Here is a 10,000-nt window from a genome sequence, read left to right on the forward strand (position 1 = left end):
GGTTCAATAAGACTTGTTACTAACCCTTGGGCAACCAATGGGACAAGTTCAGCCCTCCGGGCGAGGGGGTGGGGAGTTGTTTAAAGCGGTCATGTCCCGTACTTTCGGGGGTAGTTGGTGGGGCAAATCGAAGATAACTTCTCTTTGTTTTTGTGAAGTACATCATTTCTAGCGCGGTTGACAAGATGGCGGCGGACTCCGTAGCTGTGGAAAGGTCCCGGCAACATACAGGGAATCACGTAATTGACGTCAACACCTTGACTCAACTCCATAAACAGGGATAGGCGATAAGTTCCATCATACCGTAACTGATGCTTGATGTCTAGACGTGAATAGTCTATCCACAGACGTTTATCCTTTTGTTTTTGACAACGCGCGAGTGAACCGGAGCGCTGTAACGAGCCCTGACCCAAACGTTCACTAAATCCCCGCGCTTTCTATTTTTGTGCAAGAACAGAACAGATAAGTTTTTTTATTATATATGTACTGAGATTTACTGCAAAATGAATATGTCAAATAAAAATGATGCGTTGCAGAGTACACGCAATCTGATTGGTTGTACGATTTTTCTCACTAGTGAAAAATACCGTATGACCAATCACAACCCGCAGACGAAAGTTTTCACTAGTGACAAAAATCGTATCGATTTTCCCGCCTTTCACTGACGGCGTCACTAGGCAAAAGGAAAACCATGGCGTCTTCTTCGAGCAATTCAAGGTTTGCAGATATAACTTCAGTAGAGGAATTTATTGAAGGACAAGAAAACGAAAACACCAGGAAGAAAACTGAACAGAATGTTGCTTTGCTTAAGGAGTTTTTGAGGCTAAAAGATGAGTCAAGGCCTGTAGAAGAAATTCCCCCACACGAACTGAGTTCATTCATCAGCGAATTTATCATAACAGTAAGAAAGAAAGAAAACAACGAAGATTACGAACCCACTTCCTTGCGTGCTATGATGGCCAGTTTTGAACGGTATTTAAAGAAGAAGAATTACGGCTACAGCATTATGAGAGACGTCGAGTTTGAAAAAGCACGAACGGCATTAAAATCAAAACAAAGAGGTCTCAAGAAGAAAGGCAAAGGCGATAAACCAAACGCTTCAGTTCCCCTCACAGAAGACGACATAAAACTGCTGTATGACAAAGGATTGTTAGGAAAGTCAACTCCTGAGGCTCTACTGAATACAGTTTGGTTCAACAACACAGTCTATTTCGGTCTCCGTGGTTGTAAGGAACACAGAGACATGTTTTGGGGCGATGTGCAACTACGCCAAACTACAAATGGCGAGGAATTTTTAGAGTATACTGAGAGACAAACTAAGACTCGAACCGGAGAAAATCCCAGAGATGTCAGGCAAATAAAACCGAAAATGTTTTCGGTTCAGGGAAGTGAAAGAGATCCCGTCACTGTTTACAAATTCTACGCGGAGAAAAGACCGTCGGAAATGAACGACAACAACGCGCCATTTTATCTAGCAGTAAATAACTGTAAAAAACAAGATTCTTCTAAACCATGGTTTATAAAGTCAGCCGTTGGCGTGAACAAGCTGAATTCGTTAATGAAAAAAATGGCAGAAAAAGCCGGGCTGGGGCCCAATGTTAAGAACCATAGCGGTCGCAAAACAATGATCCAAACTTTAACAAACAACTACATCCCAGCGACAGATATTATTCAACTGTCGGGACATAAAAATCTTCAAAGTGTGACAAATTATTCTGTAGTTTCTGAAAAACAGCAAGTAAAAATGTCTCGTACTGTAAGTGAACTGATGTCCGGGAATGTGCATAGCTTAGAGAAAACTAATTCATCTCAAGTTGGAGAATGCTCCACTGATCCTTCAGCTAGCTCGGCGGGTCGCTCGGCGGCAGATCATCACCAACAAGCGATGTCGCTTTTCACGGGCGCTGTTATTCATGGAGGTCAATTCAGCATTTCTATTAACAGCCTCAATCAATCCCCGAAGTTGGCAATCCAAGAAGTTGAGGTAAAGTCTTCTCCAAAGAGGTACAAAAGGCTAAAAGTACTGGACTCTGACTCTGATTAGAATGCATGCATTACTATAATTAGATTTACAAAACAGTCAACTTTTTCAAATTTTATATCTTAGTTACGGTTTTGAACGGCGATATTTAAAGCTGAAAATTTTCATTGTTATTTAAAGTTAAAGAATCGTTTAAAAGTAGACTTTGTTCCACTTTCTTCAGAGTCATTGAATAACTTTAATGTTGTAGGAAGTTTTGTACGTTCAGTTTGCTCGAATAAAATCATTCGCAACTCGTTGTGGTCTTTGTGTTGATTTCACCGCGCAATTGATAGTTGTTAACATTATTTTGTAATATCTCAGTACATATATAATAAACAAATTACCTCATGGTTGGTTCGCTTGTACGATTTTTATTCACTCGTTGTGAAGAATCGCAAACTCACTCGTTCGCTGCGCTCACTCGTTCGTTTTCGATTCTTCACAACTCGTGAATAAAAATCGTACGCACTCACCAACCATGAAGTAATCTCTATATCTTTCATTTAATTTCCAAGTACAGTTTACAAATAAGAGCGTGGGTTCCCTATGGTGGAGCTTGAAAACAAAGAGACAAATAGCTGTGTAACAGGCGCTTCGAAGTAGGGCGCGATGCGCGCGAGAAGATACACGTGTCTCTCTCGCGCGTCCTGTTCTTTCTTGCGCCCACCAATTCCAAGCGCCTTGTACGCAGGCTAAACAAGACATTGTCACCAAATCGAAATAAACTCAATATGGCGGAAAGTATGATTTCATAACAAACAGGATACACCACGGAATCTCTTATGCCTGGAAATGTTGTTATAATGCTCATCTTTGAAATGAAAAGAATTGATTAAGGTAAAAAAGGATCAACTTTGTCATGTCTTTTTCCTTTTTTTTTTTTTCTTTGATAAGGCCAAGAAATTGTTTCGGTCGGACGACGCTAAACGAAGAAAAAAGCGGAAAGGCCCTTTCAATATAGTTATTTGGCTCCCTCAGCAGGGGATTCGTTTCAGGCCGGACGCCTAACGCAACGTCCGCTTGTTATGTAACGCCTAGTAGTTCACACACGAAATAATAATTTTTTTTTTAAGCGTGACAATCGTTTTTTCCATTTATTAACCAAAGAAAGACTTGACCCTTATTTTACTCACTTAGTTATGTAATGCATGCAATCGAAAAAAAAAAAGAGATAATTATAGGTAGCAGTGGCAGTGGCTGCTCTGGGACTTGAAGTCGATTTCCGACAGTGATAGTGACTCAGAATTTCGATCTGATGAAGACGATCTCTAGAGAGCAGCTCTCTGACTCTAGAGATATGGGATTCGTACACTCTTTCTTATTGGAGTCCGTTTTGGAATCAACTAAAGAACGAACAACTGCAAGCTGATAATTGCCAAATCAGTCAAATATATCTTTTTTTTGTGAACATTTTTTAACTCCTTAAACTGCAAAACCTTTCCGGTTACCCAATTCCGGTCCAGGGAACGCTGGGAATTGGATTTTAGAGAGTCCAATTTTACAAATTTCCCGGGGAGGGGGCATGCCCCCGGACCTCCCTAGGAGTTCGTGCCTCCGGCACTAAACGTTTGCGCCAGCGGTGCGAACGGTGCACATCCACCAAGTGAACCACTGCATCCGGTACTTCCAAAAGCTACCGAAAACCCTGCTAGGATCCAACCTCGTTCCCAGGGCGCTTTTCCCTGGCTTTGGAGGTGGGGCGCCCCACCTCCAAAGCCAAGGAAAAGCACCCTGGGACTAGGTTGGCCAGGATCAAGCGTGTACTGAGTAATTAAATGACACTGATGAAAAATCAACCAAAGGCTGAGACTCTATAAGGCGCTGCCTGACAACGAAATGGTGAACAAGAAGTGCTACCCCTCATTTAATATAGAGACGTGAAATACTAGGTGGACCACATCCTAAACCGCAAGACAGGAGCGCTCAAGGCTAAGGAGACTAAAGCCCGAAAAAACAACAGGAGTCTTGAGAAACGTCCTTATCCTATTCTTTCCGGGTTCGCACTTTCAAGGAAGCGCTGATCAACAATCATACCTAAGGAATGAAAACTGCTCGCAGCTTCCAGTGAAAGCATGCATAGAGTGACAACAGTGGTAAGCGGTCGTACTGTGAAATGTAATGTAATCTTGGCTGCGTTTGAGATCTTTTGCTTGGATTTAAAACGCTGTTGTTGATCTGTTCTCCTGTGTGGATACTTCACATTTCCAATATGTGGGAACACCATGCTAAGGTACGAACAACAAACACTCACAACTTTGTTTTGTACGCTTAAATCTGATTTCCTTGACGTAACAAGTATTGAATTTTAAGACTTTTTTTAATTAGTGATTTGTCCTTTGACAACGTGCACTTGGCAGGAATTGACAGCTTAAATCTGCCTTTCCTGTTAGCACACGGTTTTAAATTATATCAGATCGCTGGATAAACACGTCTTGGTTTCTAAAAGCTAATAACTTTAAACCACTGTTGCTCAAACTGATTTCTTATAGTATTTTCCCGAGTTTTTAGCATCGGCCCGCTGAGCCAGGAAAGCTCAAAATTCAGAAAAGTACTACTTGTATTTTTTGGCCTCAAAAATTTTCTTTTAAGTTGCCCATAGTTTTGAAAACAGATTTTTTTAAGAAGAGACAAGGCTCTTTAACGTGGTATAAGACTCTTTGGTGAAATCGAGATACCAGTCGACGATTTTGGGCTTTGAAATTTGCCAATTTTTTCACGGAACGGAAACGTTCAAAATATTGAAAATCATGAAAACTCTACAAAATATTACATTTTCGTTCAAACTGAGTAAATCAGCCCATAAAATGTATATAATTATGTACTTTTCTGAATAAGTTATTTGTTGTTCGCATTGCAATTGATTTGATTTTTAAAACTATTTTTAAAATTTTTATCTTTATTTTTTATTTTTATTTTTGTGCAATTAATAAGGAAGGTTTTTTCGTCGTCGTCGACACACATTCGCCTCGCTTTGAGGCGCTTGCTTACGTTTTGCCTCACTTTGACGCGCTAACTCATGTGATAATTCTTGTGTCCTCGGCGTTCATCTTTCAAGGTTTGCTGAGATCTGATAGTCCGTCAAAGCTTCGTAAAGCGTTCATCTTTTAAAAAGTTAGCTGAATCTTCGTAAAACGTTCATCGATCTGTGTTTGCTGAATCGTCCAAAGCGTTCATCTTTCAGAAGTTTGCTGTTAAATTTTACTTTGGGTTAAGCCTTCATATTTTTCAGCATGGTTCGTCACTGTTTTTGGAAAATGTCTGCCACTCCTGGTGCACGCATCAAACCGGGTTTAGTTCGGCGGCCGTTGTGCCACAAAGTAAATTTACCGAGTTATGTAGCTCGGCGGCCGTTGTGTCACAAAGTAAATCTACCGAGTTGTGTAGCTCGGCAGCGCCATTTGATCATGACTTGTGATATTTTCGGGACCACACAAACGAACACTTCAACTCTATGTTATTTGTTAGTAAAAACTTATAAACCAGCCCACAGTAGCGCCACTCTCGAGTCACTGAAATCAACACGCTCGACCAAATTACTGGAAAAGTTATTGACGTGAGCCGCACACACGTTCCATTGAAGGCTTTGACAGGGGCGAAGTTTGAATTCAGATGTGAAAGCTTTTAAAACAGTAAATTCAATGTAATTCATTTTGTCAACAAGTTGATGATTGGATGCTCTTAAAAATAAGAGAGAAAATTATCCGAAGAAATGTTTTTGAAGAAAGAAAAAGAATCCCGGGTTAAGCACTAATCGGCCTTTGAGCAACTGCGCCCTGTAACTCACGCCAGTAAAATTTACACGCCCGACGCACTCTGGCCAATGTCTCCTCCGATTACAAGCACTTGACACCGAACCATACGATATCTTTTGAAAACGTTCTTATAATGATACACAGTTTAAATAGAGGTTTCGCTGTACGCAACCCTTACGTTCAAAATATGCCATAATCATATTTATCTATATCGCAACCGCTCTTCCGCCTCAACTGCTACCTGTACGCCTAACAAACATATCGAACGCACTCTCCTAAGCTTCGATTACTCCTAGTTGTAAAATAAAGCTTACTGTAAAACGGGGAAAAGGCTGATTGGCTGTCCTCAGTCCGTTTTTTTTTTACGTTTAATAATACGTTTAATTAATCATTTCCTGGAGGAAAAAAATACACAAGAACAGCCAAAGCCGGGGGCTTAAATGGCCTGAGGTCAGCAAAAAAAAGACGTGAAGAATTTACAGGAATAGAAGAAGGCTTTAACTAAAATAATTACAATACAATTAGATCAAGAAAGAAAAGGTCAGTTAGAAAAACTTACAACTAAAATACAATACTTGGCAACTAATTTCAAATATTTAAACAACTAATAATTCCTAGAAACCTATTATTATTCCTAATAATTCCTATAAACCACACAAACAACTAATAATTCCTATAAACCACACAAACAACTACAAACAAATACACCTAGTATAGTCCCATAAGGTGTACATATTATGCATAGGCTAATTAACTACTCAGAAAAATACAGTCTTAAGTTTTTTTTTAAAGTTACTTACTGTGAGATTATTGCACACAGTTAACTGAATATCATTCCAAATAATAGGAGCTTGCCAAGTGATAGCAAATTGGTACTTATGACAGGTTAGGTTTTATGCAGATTAAAACGTGAACGAGTCATATAATCGTGATATTCAGAATTAAAATGAAGGATCGAGGAAACAGGAGTAGGTAAAAGGCTATTAGAATGTGAGAATACAAAACAAGCAACATGGAATTTATAGATAGAGTAGAGTGAAAGAATATTATGCTTAGAAAAAAGGGGCTTAGAGGATGTGCGCGGAGGAGAAAAGTACACGAACAGCTTTCTTTTGAAGTACATAAAGGGGTTTAAGGTAAGAAGCATAAGTAGATGCCCATATTAAACTGCAATAATTGGTGTAAGGGTAAGTATTCAAGGGTAAGTATTGCCTCGACTTGCATAAGACTCCTATTACTTTAGAGACTTTATCACAGACAGCAGAGATATGCGGTTTCCAAGATAAATTTTCATGAATGATAATCCCAAGAAATTTGTCTTCCTGCACACGTGTGATGAGAGAATTATTTATAAATATGTTTATATCTGAGGAGTTAATTTGTTTACGTATCATTTAGACTTGGCAGGATGAACAGTGAGGTTGTTAGCATTAAACCAAGAAGAGACATGAGAGAGCTCTACATTGAGAATGGTTGCTAAGGGAGATATAGAAAGACCATCAACACCCTCACATTTGCTATTTTTTAGACTATGAACAATAGAGGCAACCTCAGCGGGAGAAGTGGGATTTAGAAAGAAAAAATCAGCAAAGTGACCAACAAGGAAATCTTTATGACAAAATTGAGTAGACGGAACTTTACTGGCCAGAGAGGGTCCTATGTTAGCAAAGAAATTATTAAAGTTAGTAGCTATACGTAAAGGGTCTGAACAGACACCGGTACTGTCTTTCATATTACTAAAATGTTGTTCAGTTTTTTTTTTGAAATAATCTGCTTAATAACTGACCAAGTCTTCCTCAGAAAGATAGTCCTCGTGTCGATCTTACAGATGGTGTTATTCTTGCTGCCTAGGCCTATCGTTGTATCTAAGAACGGATAATTTTGACTGTAAACTTGCCTCTCGATGATTCCTCGTCGGTTCGTTGCTAATTCTATTGACCGCATTTTGCTGAAACATCGGTAGTCGGTGTTCCCTCTCTTTGTCGGCTTTATTTGCAGTGTAATTATAGTATTTTGATGCTGCCTCTTTACACCCTCTGTGTTTAGTTGACAGCGTTTACCTTCGCTGTGCCGTTGCTCGCCCTGAATTTAAAGTCGACGTTCTCGGTTTTGCGCAATTTTGTTTGTAATTCTTCTCAGCGAAGATTTCGAGCCACTTGTTGAATCCACTGTCGTTGAGTCTGCTGTTCTCTTTTATTTGCCTGAGATATTGGATGGTGATTCACCGACCGTAAACATTGTTATAATTCACATATGAAAAAACCCTCTTCATGAATAAAACCCGGAGCTTTGTCATCGATGGCCATCGGTTGCCTGGAAACCCATAATGCACTTTGACGTCACTACTCTGGATGACGTCAAGGCGGACACCAACCAAACTCGATAGATTCATAGCCAAGAGTAAATCACGCTGGCCTTGCGTTGCTCGTGTAATACACGCGCGCTTCACGCGCGACGAGATTATAAGCCTTGCGGCTCGGCGGTTCGCGCCTCGCTTCGCGAGGAATTAAACCCCACTACGAAACCATGGTACTCCCATTATAATACATAGACATTGGCATATACTAATTAGCTTAAGTTCGTGCCCCGTAACACCAAGTAATAACCACGTTCTATAGGGTGGGGGGAGGGAGAACTGCTAGAAGTTTAGAAAAGGATGCACTGTTTTAAGAGGGAACCGAGAAATGACAGAAAAATATGAATATTTCAGTACTGTCCCAAGGACTTTAGTCGAGGATTGTAGTTAAAGCTACACAGAACGGAGAGATGTTGAAAGAAGGATGTAATGTCACCGGGAATCGAACTCGGGACCTCGCTCACCCAAGGCCGCGCACTACACTGAGCCGTCCTTGTTCCTGCCTTTGCTATTACTCGCTGTAGATTCTACAATTTTTATTCTTTCCTTATTTTGTAAAATTATTATTATTATTATTATTGTTATTATTACTTTAAATTGGTGTCATATGTAAACCGATCTGAGTGAAATAAACCTCCTGTTCATCTTGTGTTCATTAAAGAGGATGGTGCGTTAGTGTTGGTATAAAGGAGACTACATCGAGACCTAAAACTAGAGCTAGAAGCACGCGAAAATCGTCAACAGTATCCGCTAACAGTCCCAGACCTACACCCAGATCTGAAACTACAGCTAGACCTAGCAGCAAGCCCGTGTACAAATCGAATGTACCAAACTTATCTACAACACCACTGACATCGTCTCCAGATGACTGGATAACTCAAGCTTCTTTCCCCAACGAGGGAACGTTCACGACGAACAGGGCGAAATTGATACACGTAAAAATTGTAAGTGTTAAAATTCGTTTGTTTTCAACTTATTAATGAATCTAAGGTCATCAACCGTGAGGCAGTTAACTCAAAACATCATGCCCGTATAGGTATTTATAGTCCAGTTAGTAGAAGAGCACTGCATCTCTAACGCAAAGGCCTTGGGTTCGAATCCGATTGAGGCGCCCTAGATTTTCTTCGACGGGGTCTGATCTGAAATTGTTTTAAAACTACGTTAAAATGGACAACGTGTAACTTGTTTTGCAACGTTGCCGCAGAACGAGTCGGAAAATGATTTTTAATACCACCCACGTTCAAACCTGCCTTGCAACAAATCAGATTGCAAAAACCTGATCTGTGATACTAGTAAAAAAAATATTTTAAATAAAACACGTATCTGTTGTTTTAATGTATTTGATTCAATCATTTTATACTCTGTATTGAAAGTCTTCAGTTAAACTGAATCCGACGGGATCAAGGCACGTCAACATTGTAAGTTCATTTCGTCGTGATACGTAGAACTTCCGTCACTTAATTAAAGTTCTTTATGAATCATGTTATGTATAATACCCATCATGTTATGTATTTGTTCAATGTTTGATGTATCCTACGAGAGTAATTTTTTGTTAAACTGGTTTTCGGGAAGTTCTGATGCCTCGCTGCCCTTAAATACGTGGAAACGTATTGCGCCGATAAATTTGATAAGTTCGATAAAATCGATAACAATAATTTAAAAATCGACGATTATCAATTACTCACAACGTATCCCTTTATCGATTTTTATCGATTTCCGATATAATTAACTAATTTTTATCCATTTTATCAATTGTTATCGATTATCGGTTTTATCGATTGAACTAGTCAGGGATAACAACTACAACTCTGTACTACGTTCATTTCTTGATACATTTAATTTCTGCTGTTAGCTGTTATATTTTGGATG

The sequence above is a fragment of the Porites lutea genome, chromosome 1, assembly GCF_958299795.1.
Source record: "Porites lutea chromosome 1, jaPorLute2.1, whole genome shotgun sequence".
In the NCBI taxonomy this organism is placed as follows: domain Eukaryota; kingdom Metazoa; phylum Cnidaria; class Anthozoa; order Scleractinia; family Poritidae; genus Porites; species Porites lutea.